Source organism: Lactuca serriola, chromosome 7 (genome assembly GCF_051521515.1).
Source record: "Lactuca serriola cultivar US96UC23 chromosome 7, Lser_US96UC23_V15, whole genome shotgun sequence".
NCBI lineage: Eukaryota > Viridiplantae > Streptophyta > Magnoliopsida > Asterales > Asteraceae > Lactuca > Lactuca serriola.
The window spans coordinates 83,159,473-83,169,739 of record NC_136414.1 but is presented as its reverse complement, the minus strand read 5'-3'; positions in this window follow the sequence as shown (position 1 = coordinate 83,169,739).

The window sequence follows — 10,267 nt, the reverse complement described above, 5'->3', positions numbered from 1 at the left end:
CATATGAATATGGATCTAGAACAATACCTTGGATTACTTGCTTGATACTTCTTCTTCTTGGAGCTTAGAGTCACAATTGTCACTCCTCTAATGGCTTACAAACACCAACTTGCAAGAGAATGATCCTGAGAGAGAGAGAGAGGAGGGTGAGAAATCGGCTCTAGGGTTTCTTGCCTTGCATGAGTGTTGATTTCCCTCACCCTAGGGATCTATTTATACTATGAGCTACTAGGGTTTCACCTTTAACCCTAATTGAATAACTTAGGCCCTAAGCAATCCAAGATCCTCCTAGATACTAGGCTTGGATGATTTTATGGTCCTCCAACCCTAAAATCCGTCCACCCTTATATCCATAAGGATACATAGCCCAAAACACAACTATCACACATTTGACAGATTATGCCCCTTTATTCAATTAACCTCTTTAAGTCACCAAATTAATTCTCAATTAATATATGACTTATATTAATCAAATAACATTATTATTCTTTTAATATATTATTCTCATAATATATTAACAATAATATCTCTTTTCTCTTAACAAATCATCCTGTCAAGTTGCTATGGTGAAGGCAACCCAAAAGGACCATGCATAACCGGGTCAAGTACTTACCAAATATAGTTACAGCCTTAGACACTAATCCAATAGTCTCCCATTTGGATAAGTCTAGTAACTATATATGCAAACATAATCCGATTAGCAATCGTAGCTCTCAAAGATGCTGTCAAACTCTGATCTTATCATTATCCTGTCCTTTAGATAAGGGATCGTATAGTCCTCTATTTAGATATTATGCGGACAATCTTATGGAACTTATTGTCTAACAGTTGGTTTCTCGATTTCAGATTCATTTGACATAGAACTTAATTGAACACATCAATTCAGTCATTACCGGGCCCGACACATAAGTCAAATCAAATCATCGATGGGCCCTGATATCGCTTTTACCCTCTTAGGATAAAAGTAACAGATAAACTTCGACTTATATGCATTTATTATTTACTAATTAATCATACACAACAATGCGTTTTATGACATCAATTTACTGATGCGGTTTCGCATTATCAATGCACAACCAATTAATAAACAATAAACCATATCTCTTGGTTTTAAGACCATATGATATTATCGTCTTGCGATCAATTGTGTCTCATTCCATAAAGTGATTCCAACAAGCACGGGTTTATTCCAATGCTCAAAACTTGTTCATAAGCACTCATGAACGTTGCAGCAAACCTTTGCTATGTCTAATACCTTTTAGACAATCTACACACTAATTCATGACAATCTTCATTCATACCTACTTCCAACATATGAACGATTGTGGACCATTTGAATAATTCAATTATTCTTAATAACTCAATTATTCAGGAAGTCAAAACATGCAAAGTGAAACAATTGTTAAACAATTAACATAAGACAGTAGCTTTACTTATAAATAATACTCCTTTATTTAATCATCAAATGTCAATTACATTTATCGATTACATGTTTCCAAAACTATCTAATCTAAACTAATATCGTCTTTCAGCCCAATGCTCCTAGCGTGCTGTAAATGCTTAACCCTGCTCAGTCCCTTCGTAAGCGGATCTGCTAGGTTATCCTCCGACGATACCCTCTTTACTATGAGGTGTCATTCTTCTACTCGATGTCTAATAAAGTGATATTTTCTGTCGATATGTCGAGATCTACAATGATCCCTCGGTTCCTTGGTCAAGGCAACCGCTCCTTCATTATCAAAGAAAATTTCCATAGGCTCCTTTATGGTAGGCACAACTCCAAGATCACCAATGAAGTTCTTCAACCACATCGCCTCCTTTTACACTTCGCTCGCCGCAATGTGCTCTGATTCGCACGTTGAATCAGCTACGATTTCTTGTTTGGAACTTTTCCAAGTCACTACTCCTCCATTAAGGGTAAAGACCCAGCCCGACTGCGAACGGTAGTTGTCCCTGTCGGTCTGGAAGCTTGCGTCACTATACCCTCGCACCTTTAAGTCATCACTCTCTCCGAGGACTAAGAACCATTCCTTGGTCCTCCGAAGGTACTTAAGTGCATTCTTGACCGCAATCCAATGATCCCTACTAGGGTTCCCTTGATATCTATTGACCATGCTCAAAGCAAAGGCCACATCAGGGCGAGTACAAGTCATAGCATACATGATTGAGCCAACTGCGGAAGTGTAGGGTACTCGGCTCATCTCAACTATCTCGGCTTCTGTACTCGGACTTTGAGTCTTACTCAATTTGGCATTACTCTGTATCGGTAGTTCTCCCTTCTTCGAGTTTTCCATACTAAAATGTTTTAGTACTTTATCCAAGTAAGTATTCTGACTAAGTCCTATTAGTCTCTTACTTCGTTCTCTCACTATCCTTATTCCCAAAATATAGGAAGCCTCTCCGAGGTCCTTCATAGCGAAACGCTTCCTGAGCCAGGACCTAACCTCCTGCAAAGTCGAGACGTCGTTTCCTATGAGCAGTATGTCATCAACATACAAAACGAGGAAGCTAACTATACTCCACTGGCCTTGACATATACACATGATTCATCTTCACTTCGTACAAATCCAAACTATTTTACTTTCTCATCGAAGCAAAGATTCCATCTGTGAGATGCTTGCTTAAGTCCATAAATGGACTTCTCAAGCTTGCACACTCTATTGAGATGCTTCAGATCGACAAAACCCTCTGGCTGAGCCATGTAAACATCCTCAGCCAACTTCCCATTAAGGAAAGAGGTCTTGACATCCATCTGCCATATCTCATAATCATGAAATGCAGCAATGGATAGCATCACACTACTAGATTTTATCTTAGCAACTGGTGAGAAGGTCTCATCATAGTCAACTCCGAGAGTTTGAGTAAATCCCTTCGCCACCAATCGTGCCTTATGTGTGTGCACATTCCCATCCACGTCAGTCTTCTTCTTGAAGATCCATTTGCACCCAACCGTCTTACGTCCGAGCACATTGTCAACCAAATTCCAAACTTGGTTGTCATACATGGACTGAATCTCGCTGTCCATCGCCTCTTTCCATTTTACAGACTCTGGGCCTGCCATGGCTTCCTTATAGCTATTAGGTTCATCTAGATTTATTAGTGTACCATCACTAATATATGTGTCCCCATCGGTAGTAATATGAAAACCATAAAACTGGGGTTGAACTCTAACTCTTTCGGAACGTCTAAGAGGCAAGGACTCGTCAATCGGTTCAACCGGAGTTTCCTCCTCGGTTTGAGTGACAGCGTTAGAGGTTCCTTTATCGCTCGATTCTTGAATCTCTTCAAGATCGATTTGCCTCCCACTGTCTTCTTGGCTTATGAGTTCTCGCTCTCGGAAAATCCCTCTCCTCGCAACGAAGACAACATTGTCACTCGGTCTATAGAAGAGATATCCAAAGGATTTATGCGGGTAGCCGATGAAAATACATCGCTCACTACGAGGTTTGATTTTGTCGTGAGTTTCTCGTCTTACGAAAACTTCACAGCCTCAAACCTTGATATGTGCCAACGAGGGAGCTTTCCCTGTCCACATCTCGTGAGGTGTTTTGGCAACCTTCTTTGTAGGGACTCGGTTAAGGATATGGGCGGCAGTCTCTAAGGCGTACCCCCAGAATGAGATAGGTAGTGAAGCACGACTCATCATAGAACAAACCATCTCTAACATGGTTTGATTATTTCTGCCACACCATTCAACTATGGTGTCCTAGGTGGCGTCAATTGCGAAACTATTCCGCATTCCTTGAGATAGTCGTGGAATTCAAGACTTACGTACTCTCCTCCTCGATCGGATCGAAGCATCTTGATTTTCCTGCCCAATTGATTCTCCACTTCATGCTTGAACTCTTTGAACTTTTCAAACGTTTCTGACTTGTGCTTGATTAAGTAAATATACCCACATCTACTATAGTCATCGGTGAAAGTCACGTAGAAGCGGTTCCCATCCTTTGTGGTGGATCTAAAGGGCCCACACACGTCGGTATGTATGAGATCCAATAAACCCTCACCCCTCTCACAAGTGCTAGTGAAGGTAACTTGGTCATCTTGCCAAGTAAACAAGATTCGCACGTGTCATCTTCCCTAAGGTCGAATGACACCAATACTCCATCCTTTTGGAGTTGGGCTATGCGCTTCTTGTTGACATGTCCAAGACGACAATGCCACAAGGATGCTCTATCCATTCTATTGGAAGAATCCATACACAACACATCATTTCCTAGGTTATCTACAACCATAACAGTTTCATAAATTCCATTACAAGGCATTGCTTCAAAATATAAAACACCATTTAGATAAGCATAAATTGAACCATTCTCATTATTAACGAATATCTAAATCCTTGTCTAAATAAACCATGAAAAGAAATGATGTTTCTTGCCATATCTGGCGAGTAGCAACAATTATTTTAATCTAAATTCAATCCATTTCTAAGCACTAAAGAATACAATCCAATCTTGGTAACAGGCGACGATCTTTTGTTCCCCATGATTAGATTTATTCTTCCAGGCTCCACATCCCTATTTCTTCCTAGTCCCTGCAAATCAGAACAAATGTGGTAACCACACCCTGTATCAAGAACCCAAGAAATAGCATGAGATGAATCATTAGATTTAATTGTGTAAATACCTGCGAAAGATGGCTTAATCTTCCCATCCTTGATGGCTTGCAGATATTCCGGGCAGCTTCTCTTCTAATGCCCTATTTTGTGGCAATGATGGCACTCTGCCTCCTTTGGGTTTGGGTTGGGCTTAGCAGGATCAACCTTGGTCCCACTAGAAGAGGAACCATCTTGGGACTTTCCCTTGTGGTGGTTCTTTGAAGAAGCCTTCCTCTTCTTGCCCCTTCCCTGCCCAACAGCCAAAATAGGAGCAACGGTTGGATTGGGAGTTGGTGCAACAGACTTGTCCTTTAGGTTGCTCTCAGCAGTCCTTAGGAGCCCTTGGAGTTTACTTAGGGTGACCTCTTCCTTGTTCATGTGGTAGGTCATCCTAAATTGGTTGTAGCTTGAGGGCAAGGAGTGAAGAACAATGTTGATAGCCAAATCTTCCCCAAAGTTGACATTCAACTTGCGAAGACGATCAACATACCTTTGCATCTTTTGCAAGTGCACGGTAAGAGACTCTCCAATTCCCATTTTAGCAGTGATCATATTCGTTATGATCTCATAGCACTCTTGCCTCATGCTTTGGTGATATCTCTCCATCAAGTCTAGATGCATCTCATAAGGATACATGTCCTCATAGGACTTTTGGAATTTGGAGTTCATTGTGGCTATCATGATGCAATGGACTTTCGTTGCATCAAGTTCATGTGTCTCAAAGACAACCATTTCTTCGGGAGTAGCAGTTTCTGGATTGATCTTCTTGACCTTCTCATCGAGAACATACTCCTTATCCTCGTATCGCGCGATCGTGCGAATGTATCTTATCCATTCGCTAAAGTTCGATCCATCGAAAGTCACTTTTTGACAAAGGCTCATTAGCGTGAATGAGCTAGCAGCAGCGTTGTTTGCGTTAGACATCTACAAATAGAAAGGAACAAAGTTGATTAGAATTAAGTCCCTAATTAACACCCAAAATGAAAATTTAGGGTTAGGACCCAACAACATTATTTACACATTAAAAAATGGATGCCGTGATCCAACATGCAAATAATTTGGAGGTAAGTGAATGACAATTCACTAATTCTTCACCATGAAAAACATATCCTTAAATTTTAAATGTATTGAGAATTCCTAGTTTTCTTTGAGATTCATTGAACCTTTCAACGACATGTTTAAATCTCGATATGTCCCTCTAGTTTGTGACTGGGATGCCGAGGATCACAAGGCAGGTGTGAATAACCATGCAAATCTATATGGTGCCTTCATTGTTACAATCACCTATTCGATGTGCCGGTAAACCACACACGCTCCACCGAACTATGACAAACAATGAATCACCCTTTGCCACCTTTGCTTAGAACCAATTAGTGTGCCGGTTAACCAAACCCGCTCCACTAACTTCTTAGCAAGGGTGCAAAGTGTAATTTCATGGGATTGCATCAATTCACTTTTCCTAAATTAACTAAGATTGGGAATTTTTATGAAACACGTTTAGTTACTTTATATTGATTCATTATACTTATTAATGAGAGGAGGTTTGCCCTATCCTACCCGTTCGGCTAACGACCCTCCACTAGTCAAGCAAGCGGTGGGTGTGACTCATTAAGTGCCATTTTATAGACAGCAATGTTATACCCACCTTATAGATTGGCTTCGTGAATGAGGCCTACTAACGGTAAGACTAGCATTTTTAATCATACATATATACATATTAAGCTTGTAATAATATATTAGTATAGTGTTGAATTTTAAACTTGTAAAATTCTAGGGTTTGAAATTTAAATTATTCAAGTTATAGTTTTAATCACAAAACTTAAATTTCAAAACTTGAGGACAAGTTTTAAACTTTTCAAAACATAAGGATCAAATAGCAAATAATATAAATCAACTAATTAGATTATCTCAATTTGATCTTATTCAATATTACTTGCAAGACAATCCACCAATTCAATTCAAATAATCAATTATTATCATATAAGGAAATTATTATTTAACTAATTGGTAATTATCTTTTGTTTGGTCAAGAATATACTCATATATTTGATTAAAATCAGATTTTAATGACCCAAAACAATTAAGGCAAGTATCCTCAAGTAAAACATCAAGAAATCCCGAAACTACCTCCTTCTGACGCTCGAACTCGCCGAGTTCCCACCATGGACTCGCCGAGTTGGAGCTGCTTGCCGAGTCCACAGTGGAATTCGCCGAGTTCATCAGGCAGAATCAAAAAAATCGAATTTTTTAAGCAACAAGCAATCAACCAATGCATCAATTCAATAGAAATCAATCAAAGCTCTGATACCACTTATGGGTTTGAGCCATAAGAACTTTCCTATGTGCACATGCAAACCCTAATTGCTTGGATCTAGGTTTCTCTAATTGAACATGCATTGTATCCAAGACTTTCAATACTAGATCTAATGTAAATAATTGAATCTAATCATATGAATATGGATCTAGAACAATACCTTGGATTACTTGCTTGATACTTCTTCTTCTTGGAGCTTAGAGTCACAATTGGCACTCCTCTAATGGCTTACAAACACCAACTTGCAAGAGAATGATCTTGAGAGAGAGAGGAGGGTGAGAAATCGGCTCTAAGGTTTCTTGCCTTGCATGAGTGTCGATTTCCCTCACCCTAGTGAAGAAAATTATTATCGAGATTTGTAAAGCATCCATGATTGAATGAATGAAAAGTATGAACATCGAGAGTAAATATTAATCAGATCTTATATTGATAAAGAACTGATTACAAAATAAGCAGAATGAATACTCGTGACAAGCATGTTCTACTTCTAACCTTAGTTCCTATTTATAGGCAACCTGAGTGAACAAAAAATATACTAAGTCTATTACAATACACTTCACACAAAATGTGACTTAGTAAAATAACTAACATGCGAAACTCAAAGAAACAAACACTTCGACTTTTACAACACATAGACTCTACAATCTCCCCCTTTGTAAACAGTCGAAACTATTCAATTTGTGAGATGTTGAATAGCTGAGTGCATTGTTCTTTGAATTTCAGAATACCAAGTAATTATCTTCTTAAGCTCCTTCTTGTCTCCTTCATTGTTCTTCTTGCAGTTATTCATACGAACAATAAAATTCGTATATTGCGAAGAAGTATATCTTTTAACCTCTGAGACTTTGAACAAAAACTTCTTGGGCTTTCCTTTTGTATCCTTCCCTGCAAAAACCATTCCAAATGGTTTCAGGCAAATTTCTCCATCAACATACTTCCTTAACTTTGTTTGAGGTAAGGTTGATTCCCAAGCAACTGTAACTTTTCTTCCAAGACCCACTGCAAGTTCTTCATCAGTCAACGCCAAGCAATCATAGTAGTTATCTATGAATATCTTGATATGTGCGAAACCAAATCTGAACACATCAGTATCATGTCCTTTCAGTTTGTTATCTTGCATGTCTTTGAGAATGGATGCCACTTGAATGAGATCATTTAGATTCATTAAGGGAAAATCAACAATGGTGAAGTCGAATGCTTTGTTGTCTGCTCGAACCACAAAATATCGAAAGTTTTGAAGCATATCTTCGAACATCACATCCTTCTTAATTGTTAAAACTTTCTTGATCTTCATTAAAGACCACACCTCATCTTGATCCTTCGCAAGTACAACATGAAATCTTATCTTCAAATAAGTGTATTCATCAACATTATCAAACTTTTCACTTATCTTGTACTGCGTCGTGATAAACATTATCTCGTTTATCGGAAAATCAAGTTGACTTCTATCAGAGTTCGCAACATCATAACTCTTCCTTGGGTTTTTCTCGAACTCATATAAGTGATTCCCCAACACTTTGGATTCAATTGTTTCATACGAATATAACTTTGCAGGATCACCTTTATTCATTGTTGGTGGGTCACTTTCTCTTTGCCTCATGATACTCTGCACATGTCTTAATTTTTCCATTTCAGCTTCTGCCTCTGCTTTCTTTTCCTCCTTTGATTTTTCATGTAAAATCCCCTTCCCTTTACCAACATCGTCTGCTATAGGTTTCGCACTTGAGCTTCCTCCTTCTTTAGACCCAATTGAAATTCCTTTGGCGATTGGTTTTGTTGTCATTACAGTCGAGGAAATCGGCTTTGTGAATACTGGCATAGTAGTTTTAAGTTGAGTAGAAATCACTTTTCCTACCGTTTTTGCATCATCACCTTTACTTTCTTTTCTCTCTCCCCCTTGCACCCCTGTGAAAACAGGTGGGGCATTCTTCGACAATAAAGAAGTAAAGTTCGCAATCGGGGCCAATGCCTTCTGAATAGCTTGTTCCAAGGTATTAACTTTGAGAGACAAGAATTCAGGAGTCAAAATTGTCTGATGAGTAGATTGCGAAACCAATGTTTTTAATTCGGTCACCAACTGAATCAATTTAGCAAACTGCTCCTTGGTTTCCTTTTGGTTAGCTTCAAGAATTGGAGTAGGAGATTGAAAATCAGTGAAAAGTTTATTAAAACCAGTGGCAACCACATCAACCTTCTGTTGGACTTCTAAATGTTGAGAATTAATGACTTGAAGCTCTTTCGCAATTTCCTTCTTTAATCCTTAACTTTAAAATTCACATCCTCTCTAACATTCTTGACATCTTGCACAAAAACAACATGACGTTCTTTTGTAACAGATTTCAACTTAGAAACAAATCCATTGAAAGAGTTTCCTTGAGCTTGAATGCGAAGCTCATTGTTCTTGTCAGATTGATCAACTTTTTCAAGGATTCTCTTCTCAGCTTGTTTGGTCAAATATTCCACCTCCAATCCGGACAAGGATGACTTTGTACCAGAATCCGCTTGTGACTGAATAATGGCATTCAATGTTTGGTTCAAAATTTTAAATTGCTTGCCTGTCATAAGCATATGATCAGGTATCTCCTCCTCTTCTGAATCAAAATGTAGAGCTTCAAAGGTCCCTCCAAAACCTCCCCCTTCAGTTTTATAATCAGTCATAGGTTGCGAAGGTTGAGGAGTTTCAGGTGATTGTGATGGAAATAAAGTGGTAAATGGATGTTTTAAAGGATGATCAAATATGGATGATGTAGTGATTGTAGTGGTTGGTAGAGAAAATGGTGGTAATGAAGTAGAGACATTTGCAGAGGAATTAGGTACTGATGTGGTAGTGACTACTTCAATTGGAATAGATGTGGGGGTAGAAATTTGCGAAGTAGGAGGAATGGAAACATTTACCACTGGTGGAGTCTCCGGAACAACTTCTTCATCAGAAGATTCGTTGTGAATAATAAGTTTGTGTTTCTTAGAAAGTGTTTCTTTCATATGCTTCTCAACCTCTTGAGCTCTTTTGCATTTTGAGCCAGGAGAAACCGGAGCTGGAATATCACGAAACGCTGCCCCCTTACTACTAATCTCCGTCTTGCGAATAATAGGAGAAGAAGTTTTGCGAAGCTTCTTTAATAACCTAGATTTTGAGGGTATAATCTCCTTTGTTTTTGTAGAATTTTCTTCATTCTCAACCTCTTCAGCTTGTGAAACTTTAGAAGACTGAAGTTTCTCTTTCTTTTGTGTTTGCTTCTTTTTCTTTGAGGATTCTCCGGTAACTTCCACTAAGACTCCAGTTTGTACAGCTGGATCAAAAGTTTTCATATATCGAATTAAAACTTTATGAGTTGAGTGCACTTTGCGAAGCATCG